Here is a 17,372-nt window from a genome sequence, read left to right as displayed (position 1 = left end):
CCTGCGGAGCGCCGCCGAACCTCCCCACCGAACCCCCCAGCCCCCCATAGAGTGCCGCCGAACCCCCCAGCTCCCCGCGGAGCGCCGCTGAACACCCCCCTCCACCACGGAGCGCCGCACCGCCGAACCCTCCCACCGCCACACACACCTCCCGCTGAGCGCCGCTAAACACCCCCACCGCCGAGCCGTGCTGCCGAACACCTCTCCACCTCCCGCGGAGCGCCCCACCGCACTGCCACACCACACCCCCGGAGCGCCGCAGCCGAATCCGCCCCCAGCTGCCAAAACAAAAACAACCCACCCCACCCCCAGCGCCGCCTGACCGAACCCCCCCCCAAAAAACACAAAAAACCCTGAGCACCCCCCGCCACCCCAAGATTGGCCGCCCCTTACCAGGTGCCACCCCAAGCACGTGCTTGGTCGGCTGGTGCCTAGAGCCGGCCCTGGCACCTAGCACAATGCGGGTCCTGGTCCACCACTAGGCACTTTGGTAATACAAATAATTGATAACGTATAATGTGCAAAATAACAATATGGCCCCAATGAGGATAAGGGCCAGAACCTCAGCTGATTTACACCAGCTGTGGCTCTGAAACATTACACTTTTAGGCACCATTTTACACCTGTGAGCTACTTTACTTAATGCTTACGTCTACATTTGTGCTGGGAGGTGTGATTCCCAGCTGGTGGAGACATACCAGCACTAGCGCTGCTCAAGCTAAAAATAAAAACACTAAAAATAGCAATGTAGCCTAGGTTGCACACGGAGCAGCTTCGGGTAACCCACCCAAGTATGTACCCAGGGTGTCTGGATGGGTACGTATGCAGGCAGCTAGCCTGAACTACCTCCCAGGCTACCCTGGCTATACTGCTAGTATTAGCTAGTGGGTATGTCTATGCAAACCGGGAATCACACCTGCCAACTCAAATGTAGATGTAGACAATGAATGAAGAATTCCCCCATGAGTATGTGCAGAAGTATTTTCAGAACTAGGTCTTTAAACCCATCTTATGTGGTGCAAAGGGTACTCCTGAGAGCATTCTGCACCAAAAAATAAAAAATGTTATGCCAGAAAATTAAAAATTCTGCACACAATATTTTAAAATTCTGCAAATTTTATTTCTCAAATAAATGTGGAGGCTCCAGTATGGCATTGGGGACCACAGGCCACTGGCTGCACAGAGGTTGGAGATCACTATACAACTCCCCCCCGGGACACACACTCAGAAGTGAGGCTGTACCCAACCCTGACACAGTGCAAGGACTGGGCCTGCCCCAGAAACACCCCAGGGCCCTGCCCCTCTGTGCCAGGTGCATCAGGTGTAGGCTGGCAGCCTCAGCAAGGCATGATTCAAGTGTGGAGGGGCTTAGTGTAGGGGGATCCAGGTGTGGGTTGAGAGGGTTCTGTGGGGCAATCTGGGTGCAGGCGGCTCACTGGGGAATCCAGTGTGGGGGGGATCTGGATGCACAGGGGCCTTTTGGAGGGTTCTGGGTGCAAAGGTAATGGGACTCTGCAGGGGGGTCCAGGTGAAGGTGGTTGGGGCTCAGTGAGGGTAGCTCTGGGTGTGGGGGGATAGAACTGAGCAGGGGGATCTGCGTGTGGAGGGGATCAGTGGGGTGGGGATCCAGGTGCAGCTGGTTGAGGCTTGGTAGGGTGGGGATGCGGGTGGCTTATTGGGGTGATCCAGGTGCAGGGGGGTTCTGGGTGCGGGGGGTGAGGCTCGGCAGGAGGGTCTGGGTATGAGGGGGTCTGAATGCAAAGGGGTTAGTGGATGAGTGAGCAGCTCCCTGTACAGTGATCCCTCCCCCTGCAGCTAAGCGATGAGTGCAGGAAGCGCGTGGAGGAGGGTGGGCAGTGAGGGCGTTTGCAGCACTTCCTCCTAGCCGGGGGGAAAATCTGAGGGTGGGTCTGACACAGTCTTGGCTCCCATGTAGGGGTAGAGGAAGTCCTGTACTCCTCATCCCAGCCGGGACTAGCAGCTGAGTCTGGCACAGGGTAGGACCCACCAGCCGGGTCTTCCCCAGTCCCACCCCCTCCTCCACAGAGATTTACCTCTCTGCTTGCTGCCCTGGGCACCAGAAACATACTGCTGGGGAGGGTCGAATGACCACTCTTGTGGCTTCCATTTGCTTCCCCATCAGAAAGTCATTTTTCTGTGGTGAAATGAAGAAATCTGCAAGGGATATAAATTCTGCACATGTGCAATGGCGCAGAATTCCCCCAGAAGTAAAATTGGCCTTAAAACAGCTGAAGAATTCACCTTGACATGGGGAACTCCACGAGCAGAAAGCTGACACAAGTGACTCTATCACCTCTGGCATCAGCCACACCTCCATCCCTGGCATGAGGGCAGAGATGATGTGTTTCAAGGGCATTCAGGATGGAGGAGAGCATCACTATGCCCGATCTTCCACCGGCATAATATCCATTACGGACCTTATGCCAGTGGTGGAAGTTAAAGTAGGCTGCCTGTTGCTCTCACTTCCACCAGGGTCTGCTGGCCATGGATCAAGGAACCACACCAGCGCTCTGTTGCTGCCACGCTCGGACATAGTGGAGAATCATCATGGCTTTATTGTTAGGACTGAGAAACTACAATCCCAACCGAACCCTCCTGGCCCCAGCAAACATGTTAGGGACGGTTAGAATTTCATGTCTGAAAGCAAAGACTCTAAAATGACTGAAGTGTTGCCATCTATAAAACAAAAGTGTTGCCATCCCTTATTTAATCTCCCAAATTTAATTTTGACACTGACATTCTACTGTCAGATTCTGGCATTATTGTCTGTAATCGCCTGCAGCTGTGTTCTGCTACACTGCTCATATTGAAAGGTAATAAGGACATGCCGTTTAATATACCCTCATGTGGCAACAATGGAAATATTTTGCAATCTCTTTTTGTTTTGACCCATAACACCTGTTGAACAGAAAGTTTTCTTTCTCCCGGTCAGCACCAGATAATATTCTCTTATAGTGAACTCATTTGGAGACAATGGAATTGAATTATTCCGATTTAACTCAATTTAGCTCACTTGGATTTTTGAAAACTGGCTTAACACTGAGCTTTCTCCCGTATCCCCTGACAACCCAATAAAATCTTTGGTTTTGCTAGATCATCTGTTTTATATTTCCAATATGAGAAGAAGGTATTGCACAACTCTGGGAAAATGCATTAAGTGCGTTGTATGCTAGACTATAGAGTCAGATAGGTGTGTTTATAAAGACAGGGCAGGGGTAAGGTGTTTTTAATGTGGCTCTTTTCTGGAACGCATTCATTTCTCTTGCTGCTATCACTGTATCAATATGTCTTAAGGCTCTCTCAGAAGCAATGGCTGGAGTGATGCCTGTTGGTGAGAGTAGAAAATAACATGTTTGTGAATTCTCCAGGGCACTTTAACCTCATCATACTTTGGGTACGTCCAGACTACCCGCCGTATTGGCGAGTAGTGATCGATTTATCGGGGATCGATTATCGCGTCTCGTTAAGACGCGATATATCGATTCCCGAACGCGCTCCCCGTCGACTCCGGAACTCCACCGGAGTGAGCGGAGTCAACAGGGGAGCCGCGGCCGTCGATCCCGCACCATGAGGACCCAAGGTAAATCGATCTAAGATACTTCGACTTCAGCTACGCTATTCACGTAGCTGAAGTTGCGTATCTTAGATCGATTCCCCCCCCAAGTGTAGACCAGCCCTTAGAAGCCATTTGCCTAGTAGAATAACCACAGTAGTGGGCATCAGTAGATCTCTGTTCTAATTCAGGGGCTCTATTTGGTCCTTGCAGGATCCCAGTATTTCTCACTAAAATCAATGGGGGAGCAATACATATCCTGGTGTGAGAATTGTGACCATAACTTGTTGTGTGACCTTGGGCAAGTGAATTAGCCTCTCTAAGCCTTAGTTTCATTATAATTCAATTGTGGACCATCAAGCCAGATCTGTTATTCCACCAGGAGAGAACTGCCCCAACCCCAAACTGACTGAGATAATGGTCAGTCCATGATAAAGACCGGGGTTAAAATTTTCAAAATGCTCCTAAGGGAATTAGGAGCCAAAGTTTTATTTTCAGAAGTAATGTAGACACTTAGGACCAGATTTTAAAGGATTTAGGTGCCTAAAGATGCAAATGGTACCTGGTGAGATTTTCAAAAGTGCCTATGCACCTAATTCTCTTGGTGCATATCTGTATCATGAAGTATCTAAATACCTTTGAAAATCTGTCCCTTAGAAGCCTGTCTCATTGAAAGTCAATGCGATTTAGGGTTTTAAGTGCCTAAGTCCCTTTTGAAAATGGGACTTAGGCTCCAACGTCACTTAATTGCTTTTGAAAATGTTACTCCCGATCACCACCTCCCAGACCTCCAGATCCAGAGTGTGGACAGCTCTGTGAATGGAAGCCATTCCCATTGTTATCGTGGCAAGTACGGAAACCTGGGTCAACTGAGATATATCATCTGCATGGACAATGAAAACACTAAGCACAACCAGCATTGGGGATCACAGTGCCTACACACTGAGTGACCTATTCAAGCTAACTACAGGTTCCAAGTTCACTTGCATCAGAAATCAGATATAAAATACAGGGTGACACCACCTCCTTTATTTACCAGTGCCTCATGCTGGACAACATACCCAGCTAGGAACATTTTACTCCACTTATGGTCCTGCCATGTCATCTATGGCATTAGGGACTATACTTTTAAAATCTAAGCTTCCCAGACGGAGAGTCTGGGTGGGGTGCTGTGAAGCTCTTGTTGTTAGGCACAGCCAGTTGGAACCAGAGTACCAGACACAGAAGAAAGCCAAGCGTTTGCTAGTGTGTTAAGCGTTGATTGATCGCTGAACGCCACCTCATCCAGCCAATCATACAAAAAGAGATCAGCAAAAAATTTCACACCATTCTTTGCAGTTTTCCTGTCCCACCCCCTTACAGTTTTTCACAACTTTGTCTAACAGCGCTTAGAAGCCAGAGAAATAACACTTTACGACCTCAGAGAAACCACAGAATATTTAATGCATTTATTACCATCTGCCAAATACACAGGGCGAGGTTCAGTTTAGCTGATGATACCAAATTTACAATGATATCCTGTTTGCAGGATAAGGTTACTCGGTGTTGAACAATGAGATTAACAAATCCTGACATGCACAGAATTATAAAGATTGTAACAAAAGTTAACAGTAATTGGCAAAATTCTGCTGTCAGATACACAGGCATAAAACTGGAGTAACTCCACAATACCAACAAATTTACTCCATATTTACACCAGTTTAACTGAGAAGAGAAAAGATTGATAGAAAATAGTGATTTTTGCACACTTTGCACCTCTGTCTCATAGAGCCCTTCCTATGGGAGGCTCTGGTGAACTTCAGCTGCTATTTTTTCGATCTAAATTCAAGACTCCCTTTTTTTCCTTAATGAACTGCTGAAATTCAGTTTTCATGCTATTTTGTTGTCACCTTCTCTAGTCTCAGTTACACCAATATAAACCCGTAGCAGCTCCATTGATTTACTTCAGCTTTGCACCAGAAACAGGAAGAGGAAAATCTGGCTCTTTTTTATATTTGGTAACAGGGACTTCAGAAATGAAGAAATAATGATGATGGTTCCGCATTATTGATAGGAAGTTTTATAACATTGATAAGGGAGCTCTCGAGGCTGGACCTGAGAGAAACAATCAGGCAGACAAAGAATTTAAGCGCCAATCTACAATTACAGACCAGTAAGCCTGACTTCAGTACCGGGCAAACTGGTTGAAACTGTAGTAAATAACAAAATTGTCAGACACATAGATGAACTTAATTTGTTGGGGAAAAGTCAACATGGTTTTTGTAAAAGGAAATCATGCCTCAAAAATCTACTAGAATTCTTTGAGGGGGTCAACAGGCATGTGGACAAGGGGGATCCAGTGGATATAGTGTACTTAGATTTTCAGAAAGCCTTTGACAAGGTCCTGCACCTAGGGCTCTTATGCAAAGTAAGCTGTCATGGAATTAGAGGGAAGGTCCTCTCATGGATTGGTAACTGGTAAGAAGATAGGAAACAAAGGGTAGGAATAAATGGTCAATTTTTAGAATGGAGAGAGGTAAATAGTGGTGTCCCCCAGGAGTCTGCACTGGAACCAGTCCTATTCAATATATTCATAAATGATCTGGGAAAAGGGGTAAACAGTGAGATGGCAAAATTTGCAGATGATACAAAACTACTCAAGATAGTTAAGTCCCAGGAAGACTGCGAAGAGCTCCAAAAGGATCCCTCAAAACTGGGTGACTGGGCAACAAAATGGCAGATGAAATTCAGCGTTGATAAATGCAAAGTAATGCACATTGGAAAACATAAACCCAACTATACATATAAAATAATGGAGTCTAAATTAGCTGTTACCACTTAAGAAAGAGATCTTAGAATCATTGTGGATAGTTCTCTGAAAACATCCACTCAATGTACAGTGGCAGTCAAAAAAGCGATCAGAATGTTGGGAATCATTAAGAAAGGACAGATAATAAGACGGAAAGTATCATATTGCCTCTATATAAATCCATGGTAGGCCCACATCTTGAATACTGCATACAGATGAGGTCGCCCCATCTTAAAAAAGATATATTGGAATTGGAAAAGGTTCAGAAAAGGGCAACAAAAATTATTAGGGGTATGGAATAGCTTCCATATGAGGAGAGATTAATAGGACTGGGACTTTTCAGCTTGGAAAAGAGACAACTAAGGGGGGAATATGATAGAGGTCTATGAAATCATGGCTGGTGTGGAGAAAGTATATAAAGAAGTGTTATTTACTCCTTCTCACAACACGCGAACTAGGAGTCACCAAATGAAATTAGTAGGTAGCAGGTTTAAAACAAACAAAAGGAAGTATTTTTTCACATAACATACAGTCAACCTGTGGAACTACTTGCCAGAGGATGTTGAAGGCCAAGACTATAACAGAGTTTAAAAAAGAACTAGATAATTTCATGGAGGATAGGTCCATCAATGGCTATTAGCCAGGACGGGCAGGGGTGCTGTTCCTAGCTTCTGTTTGCCAGAAGCTGGGAATGAGCGACAGGGGATGGATCACTTGATGATTACCTGTTCTGTTCATTCCCTCTGGGGCACCTGGCACTGGCCACTGTCAGAAGACAGGATACTGGGCTAGATGGACCTTTGGTCTGACCCAGTATAGCCGTTCTCATGTTCTTAAGCCTTTGTGGATCTGACTGCAGGATCTGGACTTTAATTAGTATTTATTACAACGTGAGGTATCAAGGCCTAAGGAGTACAATATATGTGGCTCTTTCTGTGAGAGAATACCACTGAAACCACAGAGACAACAAAACTTCTAAGTTGTCAGAACAAAACAATGTGAATTCCTTTGTATTTGTCACGTGAAACTACCCCAGAATGACCCTGGCAGAACTGCACGTTCCTTAATTGTCAAGCCCAAGCGAGTTTAACAAACTATGATCTGTGTACAAAATGAGTTGTGCTTGCCGCAGCTACCCTGGGTAACTGATTGATGCTTTTTCTTTTTATTGCTCTTTTCGACCCACCCCCCTTCCCATTAAGATTTATCCCACAACACACGCAAATGAACTTGATGAAATATGCAATGAGGGAAAAGGGGGAACAGCACATAAATATTCGCAGTCTCACACAAACAACCTGAGATTTATTTTTCCTTTAAGAAAATAAACCACCTTCCTTGATCACTTCCAGATTCATGGTGTTTGATATTAGAAGAGATCCAATACTGTTTTCTGGCAGGAGAGGAAAAACAACTTAGAACCAGCAATTTAAGGTAAGAAAATAATATAATTCTACTAATCAAACAGCCTGATTAAAGACCAGGGATCCGTATTGTCAACTCCCTCTCTCCCACCCACTCTTCCAAACAGGCTTAAGCTCTGTATTATAACCTTTAACTGGCTAGATTAACCCTTTAACAAATGGATGCACTAAGACTGCAATGTGCCCTTTGCTGTAGTACGCAGAGGATATTTTTGCCTTCCACTTAAAAAAAAAAAAAAGAGTTCCTTTTCTTTCTTCCTATTGTTTCTATATATCTTTAATTACAATGCATGTGATTTATGCCAACTGTGCTGATTCTGGGGTAGGCATCTTGCCCTGATTTGCTTTGCTTCTTAGGATATGTCTACACTGCAATCACAGGATGTGATTACAACTTGTGTAGACATACCTGAGCTAGCTTTAATCTAGCTAGCGTGGGTACTGGAGCAGTGAAACCATGACAGCATGGGCTTCAGTATGTGCTGCACCAGCCCACTCAGAACGCTAGGTAATTACTTGGGTGGCTAGTGGGCGCTAGACCTCAGACTGCCGTGGCTTCATTGCTCAGGTACCCAAGTCAGCAAGAATAAAGCTGGCTCAGATATGCCTACATGAGCTGCAATCACAGTACAGGCACACCCTTAGTTTAAAGTCTCTTTTTCTCTTCTATGCTATCCCCTTTTCCTGAGCTCTCTCTTCTAGGCATTCTCTTTCTCTCTCCTACAAGTGCCTTAGTACCGGTCCCCACCACCTATCTTCAGTGCCTAATGAAGCCATTAATTATATGTAAGGTATAATTTTTTAAAAGCACCGACGTGATTTAGGAGCCTATGTCCCATTTTCAAGTGATTTAGGCACTTACAAGGCTGCATTTCATTAGAAGTCAATGGGTCTAAGTCACTTTGGCACTTTTGAAAATGTTACCCTACATCCTTATGTTGCCGCTCACTCCACAGTCACAGGCCAATGAGGATGATATGGCCAGACATACTCTCCAAAGGCTTGGGGCCACTTTGGCAAAACTGTCAGTTTCCACGCACTGCATAGCAGCCCTGCTGGTGGAAGGACAGGGCAGAAACTTCACCTCCCCTGGTTGTCCATAATGCCCTTAGTCAGAAGAGGGCTGGTCCAGGGGTGAGGAGCTCATCTGAGTCTTGAGAGACCAATGTTCAATTCCCAGCTCTTCTACAAGCTTTTCTGCGTGACCTTGGGCAAGTCACATAGTTTTTCTGTGCCTCTGTTGCCCATCTGTAAAGTGAGGATAATAGCACTGCTCTGCCTCCCAGGTGTGTTGTGAGACTAAATATGGACTGTGAGATGCTCTGATAATGGGGGCCATATCATATCTAAGATAGACGGCTGCCCCCTTTTTCAGCTGTGCTGAACCCCCATAGATGACTTTGCAATCTCCTCTCCCTGGACTTTCACCTCGGGGTCTCTACTACTGGGGTCTGTGTTGTCAGGAGCAGTGAGGAGCCAGCCATAAAAGGCTTGGGTCAGAGAAGGATCAAAAAGTTTGGCTGCTTCCTTGAAACTTATTTCAATGTGTCTGAATCTGGAAATCTGGGAATATTAGACTCTTTTGTGAGATTTCCCACTTTCAGCCAGGCTGAAAATATCACAAAAACAGGCTTTATCACAGTATTGTGGGTTTATTCCTAGATAAAACCAGGTAGCATAGATGCATTTGAAATTCATTTAAAAGAAAGATTGGTGAATTTTTTCAAGTCTCCATAAAGCTTTACATTTGATTCAGTTCCAGTTTTGGGCTGAAGATTCAAGTTTATTCCTAGCTCACTTGTCCTTACTCTGGATTACAATGGAGGAGTAAAACACACTTAATCAAATGGTCCTACAGGACCTATATGAAGAGAGCATCAGGAATATATACAGAGAGGGTTGTTTTGAACAGAGGAAACAGGACTTGGAAAGCAGTTGAAGAATGGATTAAAAAGGGTTCACTTCCAAAGGTTTGGCACTTGTTTTAAGGCCAGGAGATGGCAAAAGGTAAAGCCGCCGTTCTGTAGCTGCTCCAGGTAAAACAACTGCTAACTTGTATTTCACAAAACATCTACACTCTGCAGGGAAAAACAGATGCATCCCATTCCCAGACCACTTCCCAAAGGGCCTGATTCTGACCTCATTGGCACTAGTTTAATCCTGGTGTCACTACATTTATTTCAGTGGAGTGACTCCTGATTTGCCCCAGTGTAGTGAAAGAAGAATGACGCCCTGAATGTAATAAAACCACAGAATTTATTCATAATGCAAGATTTTCACTCCGGCATCCCTATTTAGGTTGCTGTGTGTTTACTCAGACTATGCTGTGTTGTTTACTTATCAAACAACAAGAGATGCTTCTGGAACCAACAAAGTAGCACTAAGTACAGAAATGTACTGGGGAAAACAAGAGAAAATGTGTAAGTGCACAGCATAACTTTCAGTCACAGTGCTGTGGGGACCCCTTGTGTTCTAGTATTTAAGCAAAGAAAATTGATCCTTGTATGTTTAAGTTTCTCTTTCTACTGTGCACACAATGGGCAAATTCTGCTCTCATTTATGCCAGTCTAAATCCAGATGCACACCACTGATTTAAACCAAGTTACTCCACCCATACAGTGGTGTAGCTGCCAGCAGAAATTGGCACAATAGGTAGAAATTGATTATTATATGATTATATTCAGAATAATATTACGTCCACATAGACATAGAAGGGCCTGATTCGCCTCTTGTACCAATTGCTATGCTAATGTAACTCTATGGCGTTCAAATTTACTCCTGACTTGCGGGGTGGGGGCAGCAGAAGATAAAAGGAAGAGAATCAGGCCTAGACATTGTACTGCTATTTAGGCAGCAAGCTTTCAAGGCAATTATCATTTTTTCACACTGTCTGTAAAGGTGACTGGCACTATGTAACTATATATAAGTAAAATACATCAATCTAGATGCCTTATCTATGCTAGGAGAACTTTAGACTGAGATTTCAAAGTTGCCTAAGGCATTGGGAATATGGGAGCATAGAGTCAAATGCCACAGTAGCATTTAACTTCAGAAAGGAGAACTACAGAAAAATGAGGAAGTTAGTTAAACAGAAATTAAAAGGTACAGTCACAAAAATAAAATACCTGCAAACTTCATGGAAACTTTTAAAAACACAATAATAGAGGCTGAAATTAAAGAATACCCCAAATTTTAAAAGACAGTAAGATGACCAAAAAGTGCCACCATGGCTAAACAAAGTAAAAGAAGTGGTTAGAGGCAAAAAGGCATCCTTTAAAAATTGGAACTTAAATCCTACGGAAGAAAATAGTAAGGAGCATAAACTCTGGCAAGTCAAGTGTAAAAGTATAATTAGGCAGGCCAAAAAAGAATTTGAAGAGCAACTAGCCAAAGACTCAAAAAGTAACAGCAACTGTTTTTAAGTACATCAGAAGCAGGAAGCCTGCCAAATAAACAGTGGGGCCACTGGAGGACTGAGGTGCTTAAGAATCACTCAAAGAAGATAATGCCATTGCGAAGAAACTAAATTAATTCTTTGTGTTGGTCTTCACTGCAGAGGATATGAGGGAGATTCCCAACCTGAGCCATTCTTTTTGGGTGATAAATCTGAACAATTGTCCCAGACTGAGGCGTCAATAAAGGAGTTTTAAAACAAATTGAAAAATTAAACAGTAATAAGTCACCAGGACCAGATGGTATTCACCCAAGAGTTCCGAAGGAATGCAAATTTGAAATTGTGATATGTAACCTATCATTTAAATCAGCTTCTGTGCCAGATGACTGAAAGATAGCTAATGTGACACCAATTTTTAAAAAAGGCTCCAGAAGCCATTCTGGCAATTACAGGCCAGTAAGCCTAACTTCAGTACCAGGCAAATTGGTTTAAACTGTGAATAGAACTGTCAGACACATAGATGCATACAATTTTTTGGGGAAGAGTCACATGGCTTTTGTAAAGGGAAATCATACCTCACCAATCTGCTAGAACGTGTTAAGGGTGTCAATAAACATGTGGACAAGGGTGATCCAGTGGATATTGTGTACTTGGACTTTTAGAAAGCCTTTGACAAGGTCCTGCACCTAAAGCTCTTAAGCAAAATAAAGCAAAATCATGGAATAAAAGGGAAAGTCCTCTCATGGATCAGTAACTGGTTAAAAGATAGGAAACAAAGGGTAGAAATAAATGATCAGTTTTCAGATTGGAGAGAGGTAAATAGTGGAGTCCCTCTGGGGTTTGTACTGGGACCAGTGCTGTTCACATATTCATAAATGATCTGGGAAAAGGAGTAAACAGTGAGATGGCAAAATTTGCAGACAATAAAAAATTACCCAAGATTGTTAAGTACAAGGCAGACTGTGAAGAGTTACAAAGAGATCTCAAAAACTGGGTGGCTGGGCAACAAAATGGCAGATGAAATTGAATGTTGCTAAATGCAAAGTAATGTACATTGGAATACATAATCCCAACTATACATATATAATGATGGGTTCTAAATTAGCTGTTTCCACTCAAGAAAGAGATCTTGGAGTCATCATGGATAGTTTTCTGAAACCATCTGCTCAGTATGCAGCTGCAGTCAAAAAAGCAAACAGAATGTTAGAAACCATTACGAAAGGGATAGATAATAAGACAGAAACTATCATAATGCCACTATATAAATCCATCGTACACCTACACCTTGAATACTGTGTGCAGTTCTCGTCACCCCATCTCAAAAAAAGATATATTAGAATTGGAAAAGGTACAGAGAAGAGCAACAGAATGATTAAGGGTATGTAACAGCTTCCATATGAGGAGAGATTAAAAAGACTGGGACTTCTCAGCTTGGAAAAGAGACGAATAAGAGGGGATAAGATAGAGCTGTATAAAATTGTGACTAGTGTGGAGAAAGTGAATAAGGAAGTATTATTTGTCCCTTCACATAACACCAGAACCTGGGGTCACCCAATGAAATTAATAGGCAGCAGGTTTAAAACAAACAAAAGGAAGTACTTCTTCACACAACGCACAGTTATCATGTGGAACTCATTGCCAGGGGTTGTTGTGAGGCCAAAACTATAATGGGATTCAAAAACAAAATAGATAAGTTCATGGAGGATTGGTCCATCAATGACTGTTAGCCAAGATGGTCAGGGATGCAACCCCATGCTTTGGGTGTCCCTAGCCTCTGATTGCCAAAAGCTGGGAGAGGATGACAGGGAATGGATCACTCGATGATTGCCTGTTCTGTTCACGCCCTCTGAAGCACCTGGCATTGGCCACTGTCAGAAGACAGAATACAGGGCTAGATGGACCATTGGTCTGACCCAATATGGCCATTCTTATGTTCATTATGGTGTTCTAATTTCTTTAAAAAATCTCAACCTTAAATTTGGTTTTCTTCTAATATTTTCAGTAATGCCAACCCCTAGCATTCAAAAGTCATGCATCAGATCCCCAAAATCTTACTTAAAAACGATGAGATCTTAAAATAATAAACTTTGTGTTCTTTTCCTTTGCCTCTTTGTTTTTGAGACTTTGCGGTTCTCATGCCAAGCTTTTCTCTGCAACCAGGAGGACTAAAAATTTACTGTTTAAAAATCAAATCAAATCTGGGATTTCATGTAACCACTTGCCTCCAGGAGTGCATTTTTAAGGAAAATACCAAATATTGCAAGACCAGATAAAATCTCGAGAGTGGCAACATCGTTTTCCAGTTATGTTTATTAATTTCCCTCCAGTTCTTCTACAAAGACAATTTGCATCAGAATAACAGTCAAAAATATTTTTGGGGAAAAAAAAATATTATGGCCCATTCCTGCTCCCATTGAAGTCAATAGGAGTTTTTCACACTGACTTCGAAGAGAGCAGGATTAGGTCACGGAATTCTATGTCATTAGACATTATGCCCTATAATAACATATTCAGGAAGGTAATAAAGTATGTGGCTACATTTAAGGCTGTAAGTAATCCTCCTGGAGTCAACGGGGCTACTCATGTACTTAAATTTAGACATGTGCTTAAGCAAAATTTCCTGAATTGGGGCCATAATTTCCCACAAATCCATGTCCATGACAACTATATAGAGGACTTGATTCTGACTGCATCGAAGTCAATGGAGTTACCCCAGTGTGAAAGTAGAGCTAATGAGATCAGAATCTGACCCATGGTGCCGGTAACAATCTCACAATCCAGAAAGGAGGCCTCCGTGTGTGTCTTACTGCTTATAGCAAGGGCCAGCAGGGAAGGGAAGGGGTCACTTATGGTAATGATGCTTAAAACTGAATTTTAAATAACAATGCAATTTAGGCCTCCCTTTTCAGCAGCTAGGTGCTTAATTTCTCGCAGGACTGCTGCCACCAGATTGGTCTAATCCAGTTCCAGCTGCTCTACTGCGCCTGTGTGTGAGCAAGGGAGCTCAGCAGGGAAAGAGAATAAAGCATCCCGGTTCAGCCAGCAGCAGGACCTGGAGGAATATTCAAGCTCACGGGGGGAAATAAAGTCTTCGTTAAAGAAAAGAAGTGTCTGCCAGCTAGGTGATCACCTTTTCAAAAGGCAAAACAAGACACATGGAGGAGCCCTGCCCCCCTGTGGCCCCGCCCCTGCCCCTCCTTTTCCCCTGCGCCCCCACCCCCTGCTCCTCCTCTTCTCCCCCAAAGCTTTCCCCCCCACCAGCCAGAGCCAGGTTTCCTGGGTGGATCACTGTGGGGAGCCCTGGACCCTCCACTTGCCCTGGACGTGGGGCTAGGGTGCCGGAGACCAGCCCCTGGTCCCACCCTCCAGGCCTTTAGGCCCTGGTCCTGCACCATTGAAGTCAATAGGAGCTTTGTCATTGATTTCAGTGAGCGCAGGATCAAGCCCGTAGCGTGCAGAGCACAGGTGAGAGGGGTCAAAGGTACATGACAAATTGTGCAACTATTTGCCGGATTATATTTATCCCATGGCTCTGTGATTTATCCTATTGCTACCACCACTACGTATTGTTTGTCTGCGTATAAAACAATAACTGGGACCCAAGGTGTCTGAAGAGAATATACGGGGCCTATAGTCCTTCATCTTCTATGTATGGTCTGTATGTATGATACATACTGGAATTCTCCTCTGTTTATACATAGCTAGTCTGGGTAAAGTCATTTTTATAGACTCTAATGATTTCATGATAAGTTTCATGAAGACATCCAGCATTAGGGCCAGATTTTCAATGACGATTCGGCTCCTTTGGGCTGCTCCTAAGCTGCAAAGAAGCCAGATTTTGGTAGTAACTGGCTGGGGGGGGGGGAGATTGCTAAATTGGAGCTGACTTGTGACCAGCTGCCCCTCACCCACATGGAGGGGATGTTTCAGGGGAGAGGAGGAGTTCCACTTTGCTATGCTGACCCTCAGCTGCAGGAGGGTAGAGCAGGACATAGGCTGCTCTAACTCACGGTGGAGCTGGAGCCAGGGTTAATGCAGACTGTCCTGCAGAATCAGGGAGCTGTAATCATCTCGATAATGACCCCCATCCTCACTGGCATCCGGCATCGCTTGGATTCAAGGGAGAATCTGCCTCACAGTCTCATCACTTCTGTAACCTTTCTGTGTGGCATAAATTCCTTTTGAAGTGAACTGATGTTTTTCTGTTTATTTACGGAGGTACGTGATGGCCTCTAGAAAGGATCAGAACACACAGACACAGTATTCATACTGTGCATGTATATTCACTGTGGGGCTGACACTGCTCTCACCTGGAGTAACTCCATAGAAGGCAGTGGAATTAAATTAGCATAAAACCAATGTAGGTCAGAGGAGAGTCAGGCCCTGTGCGTGTGTGTGCATATATATTATAGACATATATATATAGCACATAAAGAGAGAGAGATGTTTCTCACCTCACATGCTTAACCGCAAAGTGTGATGTAGCTGCCGAAGGAGGTGAATGGCATTTAATCACATGTAAATTAATGATTTAATGCTCTTTTATTTTTGGGCCCTTGATCTAAATCCAAACCAGACCAATGGAATCCTCTGGTCAGACGGCTGGAAATTCCACCGAATTAAATCACGTTGGTGGTCTCCCAGCTCAGATCCTAGTGAAGAGCAGTACAGTAAAACATCCTCTCGTTCCGCTAATGAATGCGCCCACCCACACAGGATCTAGTGCCCCCAAAGAACTCAATTCAAGAACAACTTTTTAAACTCATGAATGAAATCAAAGGGCTCATTCTATGAGCCAAAGAGCGCACAATTTTAGGAAGAACTAACTGCAATTGGGTGGTTATTACACATCGTCCCTTTCATAAGCAATATAGACAAGCAAAAATAATAATCATAATACTGAACATATGCACAGTGTTTCAGATAATTAATCCTCATAATACTCCAGTGAGTAGGTAAATAGCTACTGCTATCCTTGTTTTATAAAGCTTAAGTGACTTGCTCTAGGTCACAGAAGGAGCCAATGTTAGAACTCATGAGATCCTGGCTTTCAGTCCTATGCTCAGACCAGGCCTTGTGGTAAATATGTGGCAATTAGAAGAATCTGCTCTCAAGGGAGGCAGGAAAACTCAAGTAACTACGGCTAAAGAGAAGAAGAGCTCTGTGTAAGTTTGAAAGCTTGTCTCTCTCACCAACAGAAGTTGGTCCAAAGAAGCTATTACCTCACCCACCTTGTCTCTCTATGAAACTAATGTGAAGATCACACTCATTGCACTCTTCCTAGGATTTCTGTCTCTGGCATCAGCTGTGCAGAGGATTAAATGTTCATGATTTTAACCACAGCAGTGGCGTCTCGTGAAAAAGGTCAGAGGATAGAACAATCTAGTCACACTATCCAAGCAGGAAGTTGGACTATTCCTGTGCTGTGAGGACCACTCCTTTAGGGAAGCCTGTTAGGAAATTATTGGGTGATGTGGGGGGTGGAAGGAATCAAGTCCCTTGTAACTGAACGGGCTTGAAATAATAAATACGCACACTTTCTTTAAACACAGCTTGCCACATCCTGAGAATCTGGAATCAATTCCTTTCCTTTCAAGATGCTTAAAAGTGGTGGAACTTTGATATGGCATGAGTATGTTTGCTTCTGGGCTTACCGCCCTAGCCAGCCTGTTCCAACCCTTTCAACATTTTTATATTAAAAGACAGCAAAGTTAGCAAAACAAAGAAGGGAAAAAAAGGGATCGGAAATTCAGAGAACTATTAAATCAGGGCAGCCTTGCTGCCAAATACATCTGGTAAGCAAATGAATCATGATCTATAACATCTTGCCACACAGAGTTACACCCGAAGGTTATCACCTGCTTCTATGCCAGGCACAAAAGTCAATGGATGTGCCCAATGAACCACTGCATGGATCCAGTAAAAATTATGTTTTCTCTGTTAACATTAAAGCACTTTGTTTATAATTATTTCAAATGATCCTCGGACTCAAAGTGAATTGATACTAGAGCTGACTGGGAACCAAAACCTCCACTCCATAGAAAATTCCAACATTTAAAAAAAAAAAATAGTTCCAAATAGGAATGAAAAGGCAAAAATTTCCCACAAATTGAAAATTTTGAAAAACTTCAATTTGGTACCTTTGAAATGTTTTATTTCAATAGTGAGCTAGACCAGATGGATGAGGCCATA

The 17,372-nt window shown here is 43.6% G+C and overlaps 1 protein-coding gene and 1 long non-coding RNA gene across 4 annotated transcripts in view; one reads left to right on the top strand and one right to left on the bottom strand.

Annotated features, from left to right (window-relative positions):
• Positions 1-17,372, bottom strand: part of CLIC5 (chloride intracellular channel 5) — a 113,004-nt gene that overhangs the window by 8,788 nt on the left and 86,844 nt on the right. The gene's annotated exons all lie outside the window — the stretch shown is intronic.
• The window catches only part of LOC117875376, a 43,443-nt gene that overhangs the window by 16,793 nt on the left and 9,278 nt on the right, over positions 1-17,372 (top strand). Inside the window, exons 3-4 of one of the 2 annotated variants that reach the window (XR_004645258.1) lie at positions 7,715-7,796; positions 14,115-14,302. This is a non-coding gene — a long non-coding RNA (uncharacterized LOC117875376). The remainder of the gene's footprint in view (positions 1-7,714; positions 7,797-14,114; positions 14,303-17,372) is intronic. The other variant, XR_004645257.1, reaches the window with a different exon arrangement.

Source organism: Trachemys scripta, chromosome 3 (assembly GCF_013100865.1).
Source record: "Trachemys scripta elegans isolate TJP31775 chromosome 3, CAS_Tse_1.0, whole genome shotgun sequence".
NCBI lineage: Eukaryota > Metazoa > Chordata > Testudines > Emydidae > Trachemys > Trachemys scripta.
Note: the sequence above shows the minus strand (reverse complement) of the source record. Positions and strands in the feature narration are given on the sequence as shown.